The 18273-nt window shown below is 60.7% G+C and overlaps 1 pseudogene; it reads left to right on the forward strand.

The window, feature by feature from the left end:
• Nucleotides 1–2342: 2342 nt before the first annotated feature.
• Nucleotides 2343–17535, forward strand: LOC148108998 (uncharacterized; annotated as a pseudogene).
• Nucleotides 17536–18273: the final 738 nt, after the last annotated feature.

Consider the following 18273-nt stretch of genomic DNA (forward strand, 5'->3'; position numbering starts at 1 on the left):
TTGTGTCGTCTCTGCTTTTTTGTTCTTGCCCTTGGTTTGGAAGAAGATCGTGGGCATCTTGTCTGCACCAGCTTTTCTCACCCTGTCCCCTGTGTCCCCGGAGGGTGGGCCCCGTCCTCGCCTGGTTCCCTTCCGCACTGTTTGTGCCACAGGGTCCTGAGCGGCTCCCCCGACGGCCCCGTGGTGCCCCCCTCTCCAGCAAGCCCACCCGCGCTCCGTGCGGCCTGCATTCCCTTCCCGCAGCAAGCACAGCGGGGCACAGGCCTGCAGACCCAGCCGAGGTCGCTAACAGGCGTGCCGTGCCAGCGCCGGTCTAACCTCCCAGCAGCCTCGCGTAGGACGAGGAAAGACACAGGCGAAGGTAATCTGATGGTTTTATTCGCCCCAACAGAGGCAAACTATGACCCTCTCACGTTGTAACCAATATGAGAAATGAGCAGTGTGGTCTTGTACGTTCTTTTGGTTTTCTTCCACGGAGTCTTTGGAATCTGGCGTGTGTTTTGCCCTCACAGCGCACCTCAGCCCAGCGTGGTCACGTCTCAGGGGCCGGCGCACATGTGGCCGGGAGCTGTGTTGGGCAACATGGGCCCAAGCCTGCTCTGCTCTGTCCGCTCTGGCTGTCAGCCCACTGGGTCTCAACCTGGGGACACAGGCCCATATCTGGGGCGTCCGTGGTGGTCACACTGGGGAGCTCCTGGCATCTGGCGGGTGGGGGCCGGGGATGCTGCTTGGCCCCCCACAGCACCCTGGACGGCCCCGCCGAGAAGAATCCCGAATGGCCACAGTGAGCGGTGGGGGGAGACCCTGCATTAATTATTTGGAAAAGAATTTGAGTCCAGCTCCTGCTCACAGTAGACACAAGAGTAAACCCCCTGGGGTCAGAGGGTACAAACCAGGGTGACCCCAGGGTCCGTGAGTCACCCACTCTCCCCCTCCCACCCTGTGTGTGTGTATCTATGTATTTTTAAGTAAGCTCTACGGGGCGCCCGAAGTCATGAGGTCAAGAGCCTCGTGCTCCGGATGCCGCTTGCTGTGTGTTTAAATGCGTGCGGCATCCCAGGACCTCAGCAGTCAGGTGACCGTGGAAGGCAGTCTCCGGTGGGTCGGTGGAACCCCCTAATCCAGCGGTGCCCCCAGGGGACACTGGGTGATGTCTGGGGACCTCTGGTTGTCACACTGGGGAGCTCCTGGCATCAAGGGGGTGGGGCCCGGGGTGCTGCTCCGCCCCCACAGCACCCCTGTGGATGATGCCTGATTCAGCCCAAAACCCCAGCCCCCTTCGATGGACCAAGAGGCAGAGGCGTCCGTGTCCGGCCTCCCTGACTGAACCGGCGGACTTCCTGTGTCCATTGCCTGGGACACGGTGCTGCAGAGGGAGGTGGGCAGAGGGGCCCAGAACCTTCTGAAAGGTGGGGAGTCCGGAGAAGGGTGCTCAGCCAACCGTCTGGGTGGAGGTACGTGCCCTGCAGGAAGCCTCAGGTCAGAGGCGGAAGTCGGCCTCCCTCTGTGGGCCGCGGACTCCGGGTTAACGGAGGTCAGAGGAAACTGCCGCAGGGTTTCCCAGAAAGCGGGGTCCAAGGCCGAGTGGGGGTGAGGAAGGGGAAGGGGCCCCCTCAAAATGAAAGCAGCGGGGGCCCTCTAGGCCCCGCCCCTCCCGGGACGCGCAGCTGACCAGGTGTGTGAGGCTGGGGCAGCCCCGGGCCAGGTGGGTGGGGGACCCGCTGGGGGACCCGCCCGGTCTGCCGTCCCCATGGCAACGGCGGGCCGGCTCAGCAGGAGGAAGCAGGGCCGGAGGGAGCGGCCTGGGCCCCACCGCAGCCTGAACCGAGGCCCAGGCTCGGTCTCGGGTTTCTGCCCGGGCTTCCCCGGGGACGGAGGGAGGCCGAAGAGCAGCCCTTGGAGAACCAGGGGCCTCAGGTGAGGGAGGGACTGCGGCCCACAGCCATGCCTCCTACACTGGGACGCCCGCCCCTGCGCAGCAGGACCTGTTGGAATGTGGGGCCCACTGCGCCACCGGCCCCCTGGCTCTGTGGCCTCAAGGAACGCTGTGCCCCCTGGGAGCCTCCATCCCGTCCCCGCCCCCAGCAGCAGAGCGGTCATCCCAGGCTACCCCTCCCCCCCACGAGCAGACCCTCTCAGCCGAATCCCTTCTCCCATCACCCTGGCCACACCCTGTAATGGGGGCAGCACGGGTCTGACCCCCGGAGAGACTAGGCTACTTGCCCAAGGCGACACGGTACCCATCCAGAGGGTCCAGCCTCCCTGGGGACAAACACCGGCCATCCTGCCATCACCAAAGCCACGCTTCCTCCTGACTCAGTCGCTGCCTTTTCGATCCACGGATGCCCCACTGCGGGCTCCACGGCCTGGCCATGGAGCTGAGCAGGACTCACAGCACCCTTGAGGCTAAAGGCAAAGCGAGGCAGGACCCCGTGGACTGGTGTTCTCACCGAGAGCCACCTGCGAACGAGGGTCACCGAGGGCCCGAGGGCCAAGGGTATCCCCAGCAGGGGAACCTGCGTAGGCCAAGGCCTGGCAGTGGGGCCTTAGAACACGGGCCCTGGAGAAGATCTGCCTGGCTGGGGGTGGGGGGTGGGGCTCGAAATGTGTCACAGCGTCCAGCAGAGCAGTGACAACTCCCCTGGATGTGGGAAGGACCTGGGTTCAGAAGGGGGTCAGGGGGCCCTCCGCTGTGCCTGGTGTTGACCCTTGGTGGCGATGCAGTGGGACACAAAGGGGCCAGCACGTTGGCGACCCACCAGGTAGAACAGAAGCCTGTTACCACTGCAACCCCCACTGGCCTTGGGCACAGGACTGGGTGGTGGCCGAGCTGGGAGCCGGGTCAGTTGGGTGTCTGGCTGAGACACCAGTACTTTGTCCTGGGGACAGCTGCCGGCCGCGAGCCAGGTCATAGCCTCAGACAGACAGGGTTAGGAAGCTGACCTAATAAGGAGCAGGACACACAGATTGCTCCGCACGGGGTCTACCCCAGCTGTGGCTGTCCTCTTGGGGCCACACCAGCGATGCGGGAGTGCACGTCCAGGCATTAATGGGGGGGGCCGCAGGGAAGCAGACCTCGGATTGCAAAGAACGTCACAGAGCGGGGTCCTAAAGGGCAGGGCAAGGCCTTGGCCTGGAGACCCCCACATGGCCTGCCCTGGGGTCCAGCTCTTAGATCTGTCTCTCCACAGAGACCCTGGTCTGGGTGGCCTGCCTCACGTGGAGGTAAAGGCTGGCCCCCCGAGAAGCTGTCCCAGGTCCCCCCTTCCCCCCAAAGGACCAAGCCTACCTGGCTCGGCTGTCCTGTTCTGCTCGCCTCTGGGCCTTTTCATACTCTGTTCCCTCTGCACCTGCCTAGCTCCTGCTCACTGATGGGTGGGCATCTGCTCAGAATTTGCCTTCTCGGAGGCTGTCCTCACTTCCCTCACCCCTGCAACCCTCCTGTGTGGCTGCAATCACCCCCTCCACTCACATACAAGTTCATGCGGGGGCCACTCGCCATCCCCCTGCTCTGACCCCCATTTCCTTTCTTCCAGTGACAGGCTTGGATTTTTTTCACAGGGACCCAGGTTTCTAAACACAGCCACATCACTACCCCCATGCCTGTTGGGCCCCCCGGGACCCAGGGTACAGGTGCAGGGGCTACCCAGGGGTCATGGTGGGGGCAAGAAAGGGGAAGAGGGGGAGGAAGGGGAGGAGGCAGGGGAGGTGCAAATCCCTCACTCTCACTCTTGCCTCCCTCCCTGTCTGTGCACCTGCTGCCCCCTGTTCTGGAAGCTTCTCTCTGTCATCACCCCTCTCCACCCCCAACTCCTGCCCAAACTTCAGGCTCCAGACAAACATCCCTCCTCCAGGCAGCCTTCTCCTCCTCCCCACCCCCCCCAGCCAAGGGCCGCTTGTTGGATTTTCCCACCTCCCATCTTCGTGGCCTTGGACTTGGCAGTGGGCTCTTCACGACACAGAAACAAGCAGCAAAAGAAAACACAGGTGTGCGTGGACTGATCAAAGTTAAAAACCCGGGTGCATGAAAGGACGCCATCAAGAGACAACCCACAGAATGGGAGATGGGGCTAGTGTCCTTACAGCTCAGCAACCGAAAGCCAATAGCCCCAATTAGGAATCAGGCAGAGGATTTGAATGGACGTCTCCCCACCGAGCCCATGAACAGACACTGGGCTTCGTCCCCGCAGATGACAGCGGGATGCGGGCTGGATTTCTGGCTGGCCCGCAGAGGGGTGCGGTCCCAGCACCAGGACCTGGGAGGGGTGTTGGCAAGGCCGAGGCCCAGGGTGCTTGAATGAACCCCTAGGTGTGCTGTCTCCTGTCTTCACCCCACAGTAAAGAGTAGGAAGTGGCTCCCGGCCCGGCCCGACAGGAATCAGACCCTGTGTGACTCCTCCTTCTCCTCCCCTGCCCAGGGACTCCCTGCCCAAGCGGAGGCAGGACACAAGGCACAGGTGCGGGGGAGCCTCCTGAGTACTCACTCGCCCTAGGACGAAACTCCTCCCCCACCCTCCATCCCCTCCCAGCCTCTCCCTTCCCTTCCCTGCCCACCACAGCCCAGTGGTCCTCCCCTTAAAGGGAAGGGACCCCTTTCCAGACCCGTGTTCCCAGCCCGCCTGGCCCCCTGCGCTCTGTCAGCCAGCACCTGAGGGCTGCCCCTGAGAGTCGGGGAGCCTCTGGGTTCCTCAGCTGGGGAGTTCAGGGTTCACAATTGGGCCAGCCTAGGGGGTGGGGAAGGGGTTCCCGGAGCCCAGCAGAGACCTGGAGAGCCTGGGCGCCAGAGCCCCTCCGCAGGTGCTCCTCCTCTCTCTGCATTTTATGGTGCTTGTTACCCCACAAAACACAGGGTCCCCGAACAGCACTTACTGTGGGTGGACACACACTAATCAACACTTGTTGCGGTTACCTTCACACCTGCCCTCTCACGGCAGCGTGATTCCCAGGAGCCCAGAGTGGAAACAGGCCAGATGTCCATCCGCTGAAGAGCGGACACACGGTCCCCCACGCGCGGGCACGTCCCTCGGCCACGGACAGGAGTGAGGCGCCCACCCGCGCTGCCCCGGGGACAGACCCTGAGCCCGCAACACTCAGGGAGGGAACCAGACACAGAAGGGCCCACGCGTGTGAGTCCACGTGTGTGACACGTCCAGAACAGCCTCATCCACGGACAGGAAGGGGGCTCGTGGGGGCCGGGGACTGGAGGAGGGGAAGAGGAGAGGAAGACCTGGGGCTTCCTTCTGGAGTGATGGAATGTTCCAGAATTAGTGGTAGTGGTTGCACAGCTCTGTGAGTGTACTAACAACTACTGAATTATACACTTGAAGTGGGTGAACTGTATCGTAAGTGAATTATATCTCAATAAAGCTGTTATTAAAAAAACGAGCCACCCTGTCCCATTGGCACACACAGTGTCTGTCTCGCCCGCGCCATGTTATTGACATATGCCTTGGGTGACTCCCCAGTCCTGTCTGGCGAGTCCTGTCCGAGCCCTGAGCCTGTGCTGGGGAGAGAGGGGAATGGCCCAGTTCCTGCCCTGGCGTGGTTCTCAGCCAGGCTTACAAGGCTCTGGACCCCTGTCTGCAGAAGGGCAGCAGGGCCCCGCGGGTGGGGCGCGGGGCTAAGGCACATGGCCACGCCCATTTCACAGATGAAAACACCGAGTCCCAGAGCCGGGCAGGTGTGCCGGAAAGCCGGCAGAGCAGCTGGGCTTCCAGCCTGGGTCTGCCAGACAGATGCCACGGCAGGTGGCCTCGGGGACACTGTCCTCCCCCCCCAACGCACACACATCCAGGCCTAGACTCAGGCCTCACGGAGCCTCCTTCCTAGTGGTTTCTGGGCCAAAGGGTCCCTTGCCGGGGAAAGTCAGCTGACCCGACATCCTGTTCTGCCTCGCACCTTGCCCCACCCGCTCCCACTGGGGACACGGTAGGACTGGAGTGACTCAGCCCCACTAGCAAGGGGGTGGGCTTGGGGAGAGGAGCCCAGAGGGAGGAGGAGGCTTGCCCCGCCCACAGTCACTCAGGGAACTTGACCTTGACCCCTTGACCTTGCCTCCGGGAGAGAGGAGAATCCCCAGGCCAGGAGGAAGGTCAGAAGTGGGAGCTGCAGGAGGCAGCCCCCTGAGATCTGCGGTGGCGGCGCTGACCCTGTGGCCCACGGAGCCCCCTGTGCTCTCTCCAGCCCTCGCTCTGCCTCCCTCTTTCCTTCTGCCCGAAAGTGAAACCGGTGGCACCAAAGTGAAACCAAAGCTCCTGCTGCTGGCCCAGCCCGGGGAGGGCCGGGGGACAGGGGCGGCTGCCGGGCGGCCCACGTGGCAGGCGCAGGACGGAGGGAGGAGTCGCTTCTTCAACTGCGGTGATTTTAAAAAAAGAAAGAACTCTTCCAGAAACGCCCCCACCCCGCCCCCACGGCCTGGTCTCCTCCGCTCTCCTCTGTCTCCGGCGGGGGTTGGGGACACAGGACCAGGATCAGCAGGCGAAGCTGACCCCCGGGGACCATCTCTGAGGCTTCCCTTGTTATCCAGCTTCGGGCCCATCGTCCAGATAGAAAGCTGAGGCCCTGAATGGAGACCGGCTGCCCGGGGCAGCAGGGGATAGTGGGCAGCGGCATGGCTCAAGTCCTGGGTTGTCCTGAGCCATGGGGCAGGATTTCCTTCCCTGCAGAGCACAGAAAGGGAGAAGCAAGGGGTGTGCTTGGCAGCAGGCAGGATTAAAACTAGACCCAGGCCAGAGTTTCTCCCCATCGGCACTGTGACCATTTGGGGCCTGATCATTCGGGGGGGGGGGGGTGGCATCCTTAGCACATGGGGGGTTTAGCAGCATCCCCGGCCCCAACCCCTCGATGCCAGGAGCACCCCCTAGTGTCACAACCACTGATGTCCCCAGACATCACCCCATGTCCTGGGAAGGGGGCAGAAGGAGGGGGAGGAATCAGTGTCTCTCATGCAAATTATTAAAATGTGGGGCCAGGCCAGGGAGAGAGTGGCAGAGACAGAGCCCTGAGCCAGGCCCCAAAGGCAGGCAGGCTGACGGCCCCCCACCCCCCACCCCCGGCTTTGGAGCCCTCTGTCCAGGTGCTGAGAGGCCCTGGGGTCCTCGTCCAGCCTGGGAGTGTGGAGGCATCCAGGAGGCCAGGGCGCAGGCGGGGAGAGGGGCCAGAGGGAGGCGTCCTCCCCTCCGCGAGTGTTGGGCTGCAAGGCCCATTGCACAGATAGGAATATTGAGCTGCAGGGTGGAGTAAGGGACCGAAGCAGTGCCAGAAAATCCCCCCTTCCTCCACCTCATGGGCCAAGTCTAAACAGCCCAGGTGGGGTGCACTAGCCCCCTCCCCCCGGCCCGCCGGCTTCTCCCCAGATGCTGTGAATCCAGAGGCTGCAGGACTCCTGTGATGCTCGGGGGCTGTCCTAGGAGAGGCTCCCGGGCGCTCCAAGCCCCAGCGATCTGCCAACAAGTACGGAATCGCCTTGTACCTGCACGCCTGGTTTGGCCACCCTGGGCGTGCTGGCTAAATGCTCGCTTGCCCCGGGAGCGTTCGGGTGGAGCCTGGGGCATCTGGGAGGAGCCCAAGTGGGAGGAGGCTTCACCTGCAGGGGGAGAGCTGAGGGGCTCCTGGTGCCCCCAGCCTTCCTTGTGCCCGCACACAGTCCCGGGTTTCCTGGGCGCCCGTGGCCTGTCACGTTCCAGCCCACAAAATCAGCGCTGTGACCCCAGCGGGACTCAGAGTCTGGGGCGGGGGCTTGTCTCTGTACTTGCGGGCAGCAGGGTGAGACTTCTTTTTTTCTAATGTCCCTGCTTGCCTCTGCGGAGTTGGACCCTGATATTCTTTGCTTTCCTTCTTTTCAGTCTTAAAAAAAATATAGATCAGAACTCCTGATATTTTTATTGTGTAAGATACACAGAAGTCACCATCGTAACCATCTCTAAGCGCACAGCTCCGTGGCACGAAGCACACTCACGCCGTCGTGCAGCCACCCCCACCCTCTGTCTCCAGAACGTTCCGTCTCCCCACACGGAGACTCTGTCCCCAGGAAGCACGGACTCCCCACCCCCTGCCCCAGCCCTGGCTCCCACCATCCACTCTCTGTCTGTGTGGACGGGACTCCTCCGGGGACCCCCTGGGAGTGGGGTCCTGCGGGATGTGTCCTTCTGGGTCTGGCTGCTCTCCCTGAGCCCAGTGTCCTCAGGGTCCCTCCACGTCGTGGCAGGTGTCACGGTCCCTTCCCTTCTAAGACTGGCTCGTGTCCCAGCGCGTGGATGGACCGCACGGTGTGTCCTTCATCCACGGACGGACACCTTTAGGTTGCTTGCACCTTTCGGTGACTACGAACATGGGTGTGCAAACACCAACATAATTTTAGGAGTTGAACTTCACTCTGGATTCTCAGACTTAGACCTCAGCCGCCCTGTTGGCACTCAGGAGCTGGACCTGATGAGTCTGGTGGAAGGGCTCCCCACAGGCTTCCAGGAATTTCTCCTGAGTTTGCACATCTCCCCGCCTGGGGCTAGAGCGCCCCATACAGAGTGCCAAGACCACAGGCGGAGGCTCAGATGGGACCAAGAGCTGGTCTGACATCCCTCCCTCGGGTCCTTGCCCCCTCAGTGCTCAGGCTTTATGAGGTGGTCAAATATTCTGAATATCACCCCTGCATATTTCATTACCCAAAACTCCTGCCACGGGACATTTGCATCATCTCCCCATATGTTGTGTTTATAAACGACACTCCGCTGAACATCCTTGCAGCTATGTCCTGATGCACAACCCAAAATATTTCCTTTAGATACATTTTTAAATGCAGTGTCTCTGGGCCAATCGAGGCACGTTTTCCATCATGTGACATTTGCCTGGTATTTTTAAATGAAGGTTTAGGCTACAGGTGCCTGCGGGGCTCAGTCGGTGAAGCGTCTGCCTTCAGCTCAGATCATGGTCCCAGGCTCCTGGGTTGGAGCCCTGCTCCGCGGGGAGTCTGTTTCTCCCTCTGCCTCCCGCTCCCTGCTTGTGCTTTCTCTTCCTCTCTCTCTCTCTCAGATAAAGAAAAAAAGAAAATCTTTTTTAAAAATTAAGATACGGGCTACATAAAGTAAAAAGCACAGATATTAAGTGTATAGTCTGATGGGTCTGACAAATGTATACACCGACGTAGCCTTGCGTTTGCTGTCTTTGGCTGTCAAGTTTCATTTTAGAAAAGTTTTAGAATTTTCCAGGAAAGCTGCAAAGATTCTAGAGAGACTTCCCAGGCACCCTTCACCAGCTTCCCCCAAAGCCAGCATCATACACCCACCTTTATTTGTCATAGCTGGGGACCAACGTCCATAAACCCCCATCGGGAAAAGTCTGTCGTGGATTTGGACTACGCCCGCTTTTCCACTAAGGCCCTTTTTCTGTTTCTTGACCCCGGCCAGGACCCCGCCTCGCAGTTAGCCAACTGACTTTTCCCCCCTTTTATAAAAAATAATTGTAGTAAATGATACATTGTGTAACAGTTACCATTTTAACCCTAGAAGGTGCACAGGTCAGTGGCTTCGAACACTCTCACACTGGGGTGCGGCCGCGCTCACCAGCCGTCTCCAGAACGTTCTCGTCTTCCCAGACTGGGCCTCCGTCCCCATGCAGCCAGCTGGCCTTTGAGAGCGCACACAGACCTTTGCAGCCCCCCCCAGGAAACTCGGTGTTCATTCGGGGAGTTTTCCGTGGTCGGCCTCGAATCCAGACATAGCTCTGTTCTCCAGACGTGGCTTCCGAACGGTGCCTGGTCTTCTTCACTCAAGTCACTGGTAAAGACGACAGCGGATGGGGAGACAGGCAGGTAGAGAGGAAGATGTGCTTATGCGTGGACACGCGCGCACACGTCATGTTCAAACTCCAGAGCCTTAGGATGGGACCTTCTTTGGAAATACGGTTACTGCAGACGATAGACTCAGTTAACACGAGGTCACGCTGGAGGAGGGCAGGCCCTCACGCAATATGACGGCTGTCTCTGTAAGAAGGGGACACCTGGACCCAGAGAGACAGACCCGCACAGAGGGAAGGCCCTGGGGAGCGGTCCGGCGAGCGGGCCGTGGGTCTACGAAGCCTGGACAGAGGCCAGGACCTGGAGTCTTGGGAGCCAGCAGGGCCCCGCCAACACCTCCACTCGGAACTTCCGGCCCCAGAACTGAGAGGCTATCTTTCAGCTGTTCTGTGCCACCCGGTCTGGGGAGCCGGTGACAGCAGCCCTAGGAAAGCAGCTGATCCATTTTATAGGGTCATTACAAGAGGAGGGTAGGAGGGTCAGAGAGATCTTGTCATACTGCGGGTTCTGAAGATGGAGGGAAGAGACCATGAGCCTTTTTTTTTTTTAAGATCTTATTTATTTATTTGAGAGAGAGAGGTAGAGAGAGAGAGAAAGGGCAGGAGTGGGGGGAGGGAGGAGCAGAGGGAGAAGCAGACTCCCTGCTGAGCAGGGAGCCCTTTGCAGGACTTGGGCCCAGGACCCCAGGATCATGACCCGAGCCGAAGGCAGACGCTTCACCGACGGAGCCCCCCAGGCGCCCTCATGAGCCTTTTTAAAAAATAATAGTGTGTCTATTATTTATATATAATTGAGATCAAGGGTAAAAATAAATGTGTGTGCGCGCACACACACACACACACACACACACACACACACACACACATGCACACACGCGCGGAGGCGGGTCCAGGAACGGGCCATGTTTACCCGTCTGTTTGCTGATCACCGTACCCTTGCCATACTCTTCCTCACTCCCGGGCACCATCCAGCTCCTGACTTTGCTGGAACTCGGGGTCCCCTGTGCCTGCCCCCTTCTACGGTTTGATCTAACAAGGGAATGAAGATCCCCTTCGGTGTGACTTGTCCCTAGGGAGCGCCCGAGGGTTCCTGAGGCTCATCGTTTCTCTTGTCCGCATGTTTAAAGACCAATGTTCATTCTTCAAGCAAGTGTTTAGTGGGTGCCGCTCTGCAGGACCTTATCCCGAGCCCCGGGGATGAGGCAGTGAGCGGCCAGGCCTGTTTGCTGGAAACTGCTGGCTGTGATCCGACCACCTTCTAGTTCCCCGCTGGCCTCCTTCTCTGCCCCCCTTGCTGGACTCCAGCTTTGGGGTCCCCCAGCCCGGGCCGCCCTCTCTGTCCATGCTCCTTGGGGGATGCCACGCAGCCTTCGAGCTGGGGAAGACCATCCCCCTGCCCAGCTCCAAGCCCGCCCTCTCCCTGACACTCCTGATTCACCTGTCCACTGTCTCTGGACATCCGAGGGACGCGTCTCCATTGTGAAGAGGAAAAACGGGGTTACGGCTCACACCTCGCGCTCGCTGTCTTCCAAGCCCATGCATCGCGGCCCCCGCACGGCCCGTGGAACCCAGCAAGCCCTTTGGGTTCCTTGCTTCCCGTCCTCCTGACATCTGACACAGCATCAAATCTCGACTTGACCTTCAGAGCAGACCCATTCCTCATTCTGCCACCGCTGTCTCTGTCCGTGCTCCCCGGATGCCCACGCCAGATCCCCAGCTGCCACTCCGCGCCCCGCCGGGGGCTCTTGCACGGCCACGCGTGTGACGAATGGAGCAGAAAGGCGGGCAGTCATGTGCTTAGAATGATGCTAACATCTTCCCCTCACACCGTTTTGAGGCACCTTTCCATTTTTTAATTTTAATTTTTTGAAAGAAAAAAATTTAATTTTATTCCTGCATAACCACACTTATATAGTAATGGAATGTGCCACCGCTCGGCACCACACACGTTCCCAGACTTTGGAGCCAGAGAGAACACGGCCACCCTCAGACCCTCCTACAGGTAGACTTTTTTTTCTTTTTACTTTTTTATTGTGATAAAATATATGACAGAAAAGTAACCATTTCAACCATTTTTGCCTGTATAAGTCAGTGGCATGAAGCACACTCAGGCTGTCGTGCAGCCGTCCCCACCGTCCGTCTCCAGAACTTTCCACCCCCCCACACGGAGACTCTGTCCCCAGGAAGCACGGACTCCCCAGCCCCTGCCCCAGCCCTGGCTCCCACCATCTCCTCTCTGTCTGTGTGGACGGGACACCTCTGGGGACCTCCTGGGAGTGGGGTCCTGTGGGATGTGTCCCTCTGGGTCTGGCTACTCTCGCTGAGCCCGATGTCCTCGGGGTCCGTCCACGTCGTGGCCTATGTCAGATGTCCTTCCTTTTTCAGGGCGAGTAATATTCCAGCATGTGAATGAGCCGCACCACGTTTATCCATTCGTTTGTTGATGGACATTTGGGTTGTGTCTACATTCTAGGTGTGAAAAACGCTGCTGTGAATATGGGTGTCGCTTTTCTTTTGAAAAATTTATGTCATCCCTGTACCAAAACATTCACTCTTCAAAGCGTATGATTCAGTGGTTTTCAGTGTGCTCAGAAGTGGTACAACCATCACCACGATCTGATCTTGGAACACTTTCATCACCCCTCAAGGGAACGTGTCCCCATCAGCAGTTCCCCCCCCCCCCACTGCTCCACGAGCCCCTCCCCGTCCGTGGACGAGCCCGGTCTGGACGTGTCACACACGTGGCCTCACACGCTGTGGGGCCTTCTGTGTCTGGTTCCCTCCCTGAGCGTCGTGGGCTCGGGGTCCTTGCCCGGGGCGGCGCGGGTGGGCGCCTCGCTCCTGCTGGCGGCGGACACTCCCTGCGCCTGGTGGACGCGTTGCGTGCGTTCATCCATCAGTTGACGGACATTTGAACCGTTTTTAGCTTTTGGCTGTTACGGGTCATGCCGTTTTGTGGATTTGCACCCCACGTTTCGGTGTGGACCGGATGTCATTTGTCTTGGGTTTACACCTTGCCAGGTTAGACGGTCACTGTGTTTCGCTCTGGGACGAAGTGCCGGCCTATCCCTCCGCCAGCGGGACAGCAGGGCCCAGGTGTCTCCCCACCCCCACTGCACTTGCTGCTGTCTGCCTGTTGGATTCAGCCCCTACTAGCAGGGGTGAGCTGGTGTCTCACCGGGGTTTTGATTTGCATTTCCCTAATGACTACTGATGGTGAGCAACTTTTGTGTGTGTGTATCTGGTTTTTTTTTTTTCTTTTTGGTGTATCTTTTTTGGAGAGGTGTCTATTCAAATCCTTTGCCCATTTAAAAGAATCGGTTATTTTGTTTTTATTGTTGGGTTTAAGATTTCTTTACATATTCTGAACAGCAGACCTTGATCATATCTGTGATTTGCAAATATTCTCTCCCCTTCCATGGGTTTTTCTTTCACTTTCTTGATGGTGTTCTCTGAAGCACGCAAGTTAAGAAATGTGACTTTATTTTAAATTTCATTATAAATGATATATGCATCGGGACGCCTGTCCTGCTCAGTCAGGAGAGCCTGTGACTCTTGATCTTGGGGTCGTGAGTTCAAGCCCCACACTGGGCGTGCAGATGACTTAAAAAAAAAAATTTTGTGATGCAAAATTCAAAAGATCAAAGACAGAGAACAGAAGGTCTCTGACTCTGCTCCCCACCCCTCCTGCTTCTCCACCCCAGAAGCAACCCCTACTTATGGGGACAAGAATTATCCGCTCAAAATATATAAACTCGCAGCCTAGACAACGTAACTCAAATTCAAGTCCATCCATTCACTGGCTGTGTGTCTTTGGCAAGTTATGAGCCTTCTCTGGGTCTCTACGCCAATCGTCCTGTCGGTCAGGGAGGATAATCCCTCCTACACAGGGGGACTAAAGTTGCATTCAAAGGTGGAATTTTAGAAATCCACCCCGGAACAAATTTGTTCTGAGGCAAGGGCCAAGTATTTGTTGATTTTCGTGTTGTTTTATTGCTGAGATGGAGCTGGTCTTGAGAGGCTCCGAGAACCCTTTCACCGAGCACCTTATGGGGGTCTTGCCGGCGAAGTAAAAAATGCATTGAGTGTGTGTGTGTGAACTTTTCATCTTTGAAATGTGGGTTTCATCGCTGCCCTGGCCAGGAACAGGGGGGTATGGCCCAAACAGTAGCAATGACATCAATATAATAACGTCTATGGCTTATGGAGGACTTCTCTCCTGTCCTACTGTGCTGTTGAAGAATGGTATATGTAGGGCGCCTGGGTGGCTTGGTCCTGTAAGTGTCTGCCTTCTGCTCAGGTCGTGATCTCAGGGTCCTGGGATCAAGTCCCACATCCATCGGGCTTCCTGTTCAGCAGGGAGCCTGCTTCTCCCGCCCCTCCCTGCTCATGCTCTCTCTTGCTATCGCTGCCTCTCTCTCAAATAAATAAATAAAATCTTTAAAAACAATGTTATATGTACCATCATGTGTCTCCCTCGTTAGAACCCTAGGAAGTCTCTATCATTATTCTCTGCAGTGGACTCTGAGGATCAGAGAGGTTAAGTAATCTGCCCAAGGTCACACAGTAACTCAGTCTTTTATAACCCTATTAGCTTTTAAAATAGTATCTACTCGGGTATTTTGGGGAGGTGAGGGGAAGGAGTAGGGACTGAGGAATGGGGGTCAGGACAAAGCTCTGCCTCCCTCACTGTTTCCACGTCAGGGACAGGACTGAGCATGGGAGGTCGGGGTCTGCCATCTTGGCATATCCTGAGGGACCCCTTCCCAGCCCTTCTGGCAGGATCCAGAGCCAGGGGAATGCTGCATTTGACATCCTTGCTCATGGTGCCTCCCTGGGCCTCAGTTTGCTCATATGTAAGATGGAAATTATATAACTCCTGCTTCTTTTCAGGGTGTGTTGAGGGTTAGACTCAATGCCAATCTTCTGTGTGTACTCCCTTACCCTTCTGAATCAGGTTATCAACTGTAGAGAAACGGGGCAGGATATTCGAGGCTAGGTGGCACAGGAGGGGAAACCAAGTCACCCCTGTACTGGCCGAGTGGGTGGAGCTTGGGGTGGGGGGGTGAGACCATTGAGGAGTAAGGACCGAGCTCTAGTTATCTGCAGGAGTCCAGGCACAACCCTGAGACCTGCAAATTGTCTTTGTGCCTGGCCCTTCTAATCCCAAGGCTGGTGGCCCCGTGGTTTAAGGAAGGAAGAAGGGCTTATGTCCTAGGCAGGGTCGTTAGAGCAAAGTCCCTGGGTTCCACCCTCACCGGGGACCTACGCGGCCCCTCCCTCAGTCCCTTCCCACCTACTGGGGGCTGGTTTCAGGCTGCAAGTCCTGGGGCTGTCACTTCCCCTCTGGGGGCCTCCCGGGTTTCCCCTTGAAGCCAAATTATTATTACAAAAGCCGATTCAACCCGTTTGGGAGTTGAAAGGCGCCTTTAATATGTTGTGCGTAGAAGTAATAAAGTACAAGGGGCGGTGGGAAGCTTTGAAGTCAGAGGAGGACAGACTGAGCCCACTTCACCCATGGCAGTGCCAGTTTCCTGCCTGTAAGGTAGTGGTGGTAATGATAATAGCAATAAACGAGTATAATGCGATTAGATGTTAGAATGGAGGTAAACAGGACCCCGGACAGAGCCAACCACACGAGAAGCGCTCAGTAAAAGGCGGCTCTTAAGCAGGTGCCAGCGCTCTCCGTCCAAGGGAAGGAGGAAGGGGAAACCGAGGCCCAGAGCCCCCCACGCGGCGGATCGCACCAGCCAGCCCTCCCCAGGAGCCTACTGTGTGCAGCTGGGCAGCCGGCCGGGCCGGGTCAGGCTGTTCTCACCGCTCGTCCCCTCCTCCCCCTCCCCCGTCCCCCGCCGGACCTCTCCCACGACCGGGGAGGAAGTGGGAGAAATGGACAGGGAAAAAAGTTGGGTTGAGCCAAAGCCTCCCCACTCCCCATCGCTGCCCCTCCGGAGCCACGCAGACCCTGGCGCGAGCGGCCCGCAGGACCCAGACGTCCGGGGCCCGGTCCCCGTCCAGCCCAGCGGCCCGCAGTTGGGTGGGGGAACTCGGAAAGCCGGGAAAACAACCGCCCAGCCCGCCCCTCGCCAACCCCTTCCCCCGCTACGCCCCTGGCGCAGCGGGCGGAGGCGACTCTTTTATATAATCGCGGGCAGGCAGGTTGGTTGTTTCATTTAGGGACCCAGGAGCCCAGCGGACCCAAGCCGTCATTCGAAAACCCACCCCCGGGTCCCTTCTGCGGCTGGGCAAACTGAGGCCCTGGGAGGGCCGGCGCCTGGCCCGGGGTCCCCACTCCCTCGCCCCCCACCCACCCCCAGCAGCCCCGGCCGCCGCGACCCACGCCCGCGTCGGTCCTCGCAGTGCGCACAGCCCTCCCCGCCCCCGCTGCCATCCTGCCACGCCCCGGGCGTCGGGGGCAAAGCCCGCGCCCCCCCGCGCCCGCCCCTGCGCAGAGGCTGGGGGCCTGTTTATCTGGAGGCCCCCACCCCCCCTCCACCCCGGGGGGCCCACTCCCCCCGCGCCCCGGGGAGCTCTGGGGCCAGATAAGCTGGCAAGCTGGCACGGCGCCGCGCAGCGGGGCGGAGAGGTCAGAGGAGGGGGGGCGCGCCGGGGGCGGGCTGGACCCCCCCCCCCAACTTGACAAAACCTAATAACAGCCCGGTCTCCCCGGCGCAGCGGGCGAAGCCCCACGGGAGGGCAGAGACGTGGCAAGAGGGGACCTGCCGAGCCTGTTCTGGCCTCCGAGGCCGGGGTGGGGGGGGGCGGGCTGGGCGTGGGGGGGGGCCGGCGGCTGCGGCACCTTTAAGACAAGGGAGGACCCCTCTTGCCCTCGGAGAAACCAGGAAGGGAGTCGCGAGCATCATACGGGGCTTTGGCTGTACTGTACAGTTACTGTAGGGGCAGTGACGCCGCCGCCGCCGCCGGAGCGAGGGAGCGACGAGGGGAGAGCGCGAGAGGCGGAGAGCGAGAGACGCGGACCCCGGAGGCAAGCGGCCGAGGAGCCCAGTCCCAACTCCGGGCCCCGGCCCCTCGCGCCCCGGCCCGGCCCGGCCCCGGCCCGGCCGCGCGAGGTAAGTCAGTGCCCGGCGCGGCCCCCCGTACGGGGTGCAGGGCGGGGACGGGCCGGGGGCGCTGCGCCCACCTCTGCCCTCTCGGGAAGGAGAGATCCGGGGAGCCGCGGACGTTCCGCAAGTTTCAGAGGAGGGGGTGGTTGGCAGCTGCCCGGAGGCTGGAAGCGCCCTGGATCCCGAGCGCGAGGAGGGGGCGCCGCCCGGGAAGGGGGATTGAGGGCGAAGTGCATGGGCTTGTGCCCCAGCCCCCCCCTCCCCGAGTGCATGGCTTTTCGGGGATCCCAGGCGCGCGGGGAGCGGGGGAGGGGAAGCAGGGCCGCATTGAGGGTGGGGGAAACCGGCGTGGGGAGATAGGGGGGCGCGTCGCGTGCTAAGTTTGCAGCTAGGTACTGGGGGTGCTCTCGCCCCCCGGGGGCCTATTAGGTGCTGCGTGCATACGTTGGAGTTGGCCAGGATTGAGCTCCATGGGGGATGGGGGGGGAGGGGGCTGAAAAAACAGGGAGGGGGGCTTTGCAAAGGAGGGGGAAGGGGTGGAGTGTCCCGGTGGGCGGGCGGGGCCGCGGGGGCTTCTGGACGTCGTAGTCCCCTCGCCGCTTGCGGCCGGCAGGTGGCAGGCGGCTCGGACTACATGTCCCAGGGTGCCTCGCGCCGGCGGCCCGCCGCGTTCCGCGGGTAGGGGCGGTGCGGAGGAGGGGCGGTGAGCGGCGGGCAGGCGAACCAATGGGCGCGGACCGATCGCGCGGCGCGGCGCGGGGGCGGGCCGAGCCGGCCCGGGGGCGGGGCCTGAAGCCGGGCTCCCCTCGCCGGGGGCCGGTGGCGGTCCCCGGCTTCCGGCTGCGCGGCCCGCGGGCCGGCCCCCTCCCCGCCCCGGGGCCCCTCCCCGCCTGGTTGTGTAACCGTCCCCAGCCCCCCTCCCCTCGGCCCCCCGCCCCGGGGGGGGGGGGTCACCCACCCGGCGCTCTCCGGGGAGGGCGGCGGCCCAAGCGGCCGCGCGGCGCAAGCGAGCCCGGGGATGCGCGGCCTAGTGCAGGCCGGGCCCGGGCGTGGGGGAGGCGGGCGGGCGGACCCAGATCCGGGGTAATTTGCATCGCCCTCCCCCCAGCCCGGGTGGGGATTGGCCGCCGGCGGCGGGGGGTGGCGCGGGGCCAGGCTCACTGCCGCCTCCCGGCCCCTCGGAGGGAGCCAGCCCAGCCGCAGCCGCCGCCACCGCCGCCGCCGGGGCCGGGCCCCCTCGCCGCTGCCCCGGGAAGGAGGTAGGAGCCCCCCGCGCGGGTGGCGCGGCGGGGGCCCGTGGGCCGGGGTGGGGGCCGCGCGCTGCGGCCGGGGCGGGGGAGGGGGCCGCTTCCTGCCCCCGCCCGGGCCTGACTCAGCCTTGGGTGGGGGGACCGGCCTGGCCCCTTGCCCCGCCCGCGCG

Source organism: Ursus americanus, chromosome 14 (genome assembly GCF_024610735.1).
Source record: "Ursus americanus isolate L20-20 chromosome 14, mUrsAme1.1.p, whole genome shotgun sequence".
NCBI classification, from domain to species: Eukaryota; Metazoa; Chordata; class Mammalia; order Carnivora; family Ursidae; genus Ursus; species Ursus americanus.